This window comes from Echinops telfairi, unplaced genomic scaffold, assembly GCF_000313985.2.
Source record: "Echinops telfairi isolate 266 unplaced genomic scaffold, ASM31398v2 ScPeMD7_25;HRSCAF=90, whole genome shotgun sequence".
NCBI lineage: Eukaryota > Metazoa > Chordata > Mammalia > Afrosoricida > Tenrecidae > Echinops > Echinops telfairi.
Window position 1 is genome coordinate 28,085,280 of NW_022103922.1, and position 2,732 is coordinate 28,088,011.

General features: G+C 39.1%; 1 pseudogene; it reads right to left on the reverse strand.

Moving 5' to 3' along the window:
* Positions 1-2,058: 2,058 nt before the first annotated feature.
* On the reverse strand, positions 2,059-2,235 carry LOC115869410 (annotated as a pseudogene).
* Positions 2,236-2,732: the final 497 nt, after the last annotated feature.

Here is a 2,732-nt window from a genome sequence, read left to right on the forward strand (position 1 = left end):
TGAGGGCAATGAATGTACAAATGTGCTTTACACAATTGATGTATGTATGGATTGTGATAAGAGTTGTATGAGCCCCTAATAAAATGATTAAAAAAAAGGAGGTTCAGTGGTAAAATCACCAATCTGTGTTAGATCCTCAGGCTATGTACCTCGGGGTCTTACCTGCTGCAAGTCAGAGACATACTAGATTCTGATTTGCTAGAAGAAAAACAGAGTAAAACAGTCATTTTTAAGAGAAATCATGTTCCTCTTAATGTCCTTGAACTAAGACTGATGCTTATAGGGCAAAAATTCCAAGTTCATCTATTGATGAATGGAATTTCAACCTAGTTGTAATATAATTCCTGCCCTTTGGGGAAAACACATTAATAGTATTTATTGGCTGTGGTCTGTAAATGTATTACTAAAAGTAAAGCTACTTCTTGAATAGTATACCTAGAATTTAGAATTGGTGCCTGGGAAGAGGGTTTGTGAAAGGATGCTGTTGTTTTCTGGCATCCCTAATCTATGCGACCCTTTTCTAAGAAGAAAAAAGTAGCATCTGATCTATTCCACTGTAGAACCGCGATGCTGCCAAATGCGAAAACAAAGCAAAAGAAACTGTTGGTTGCCAACACTTGAAAATCCAACCCTGTGCTCTTTGTCACAAAGAATTAACCAGAGTCATAGAGTTGACAACCCCATAGTAGAAAATTGTAAAAAAATAAACAAGATGAGCACACAAGCTCTCTTTTGTTTGTCTTACTCACTAAAAGAATATTATATGTTTTCTAAATACAGAACCAAGACTGATGTATTAATGTAATAATACATAGTTATGTAATAACTAAGTAATAATGCATAGTTCTCTGCTTCAAAGGATAACTACTAATGGAGTTAGGGATGATATGAAAATATCAATCCACCAGTGCTCCTGAGGAATGCTTGGGGCTGGTTCTGCAATCCTGCATGTCCTTTACAGATTGATAAGCAGTGGCTCTTCCGAAGGTGCTCCTCTTACTACTGCATGTCTTCCAAGCCAGGGAAATGGCCCGATTGCCCTGGAGCTGCCTATTTGAAATCCTCCGAGGAAGTACATAGGAAGCACAGAATTGCAAAATGAAGCCCTGCAAAGGGAGGCTGGCTGGCACCCCTATGGACAGGATTTAAAATACAAGCCAATGGGTTTTTAAAAACAGCTACATTTAATACAGGTTTGGAGCCTGCTGTCATGCAATGAAGTGGCCGGAAAATAAATGCATCCTTAACTTGAAGTCTTCTGTTTATGTGTATTTTTCTTTTTATCTGCATTAGGTATGGATTTGAGTCTTTACCAATGCACATATCCTGCATTTACCCTTAAACCGCATGAATGTTTAATGATCAGGTAGAGTATATCGTGTCCATAAATTAATTGCCTGAATGCTATTCATTTTGATGTGTTCTTGTTATTTAAATATTTTCTCATTTCTGCAACATTAATGATTTATGCCTATATCACGGAAAATATAACAAGATAGGTGCCACAGATATATACATATAAGCAATTCTTTTAACTTTTCATCTCTGCACGATAGGGAAACATTCAAAAGGGCCTTTTACTCACCACATGCCTGTAGCTGTGTCAGGCACCATCTGTCCCACATGCAATTTGCTGGGTCTCCTGCTCTCAGACTGGTTAAGGCAATTCTTTTCTGCCCTCCGACTTTAGGGATTAGCCCCTTTGGTTTCTCCCTCCCAAGCTCGACTCTTCTTGTCTGGGGCAGTATGCTAGCATTTTCATCGGACTGATTGGGAGCTCTAGGCAGAAACAGTTAAACTATCCCCTGAACTTTGATCAGAATGGAAACAGACAGTGATTCCTACACAGGCTGCTCATATTTGAAACAAGCCAAGGCTTTGCAGTAGTCTGACAGTGTTCTTTCTACAGTCAGCATTTGGGGGGAGGGGATATAAAGTTGTTGCAATTTCAATGACTAGAGGTCATAATAGTGGTTGTAATTTTAATCATAAGTGTCTTGTTTGGTTTCTTTTTTTTCTGTTTTGTTTTTCTTTTCTTTTCTTTTCTGGGATCCCCCAAAGGGGTGCACTGTTCCTGGAAGTACTGCAATACCAGGTAGACGGAGCAAGCTCCTATTCCATCTCCCTGCTCCAAAAATTCATTTACTATACTGTCCTCAGATAGATGATGTATCAGATATTAAACTGATAAGAACAGATGCTACACTTGATCTTAGCCAAAGGTCAAGAAGCGATCATCACAAGTGTCTTGTGCCAAGAGGTTGAAAAGAAGAATTTTATCATAGGAGAAAAGTGTTTTAATTTACATGAAGATGTTGATGTGGTACCTTCACTCTGAGATTTTTTTGCTTCTGATTTCCTTGCCATAAAGATTGATTATCCTCTATGGGACCGGAAAGACACTTGGTCCTAAGCCATAGACAGTCATATGATTGAGCAGTGGCCCTTTATATCACAAAGTTTACATTAAGTGGGAAGACTGACAGTAGGCCAATTGTCTCACACATACTTTTTGAAAACTGAAGGGGACTCTGTGTATTGTGAAAATGAGTATATTTATAAAGAGGAAGGGAGGGAGGAAGGGAGGGAGGGAGGGAAGAAAGGTAGGAGGGAGAGAGAGAGAGAGAGAGATTCCTAAACTACAAGGTGAGGGTAGGAGCTTTCAAAGAAGTAATGATGTTTGACTTGGCAATTGAAGGATGAGTAGGAATTGAGCAGGGAAGCAGATGAGA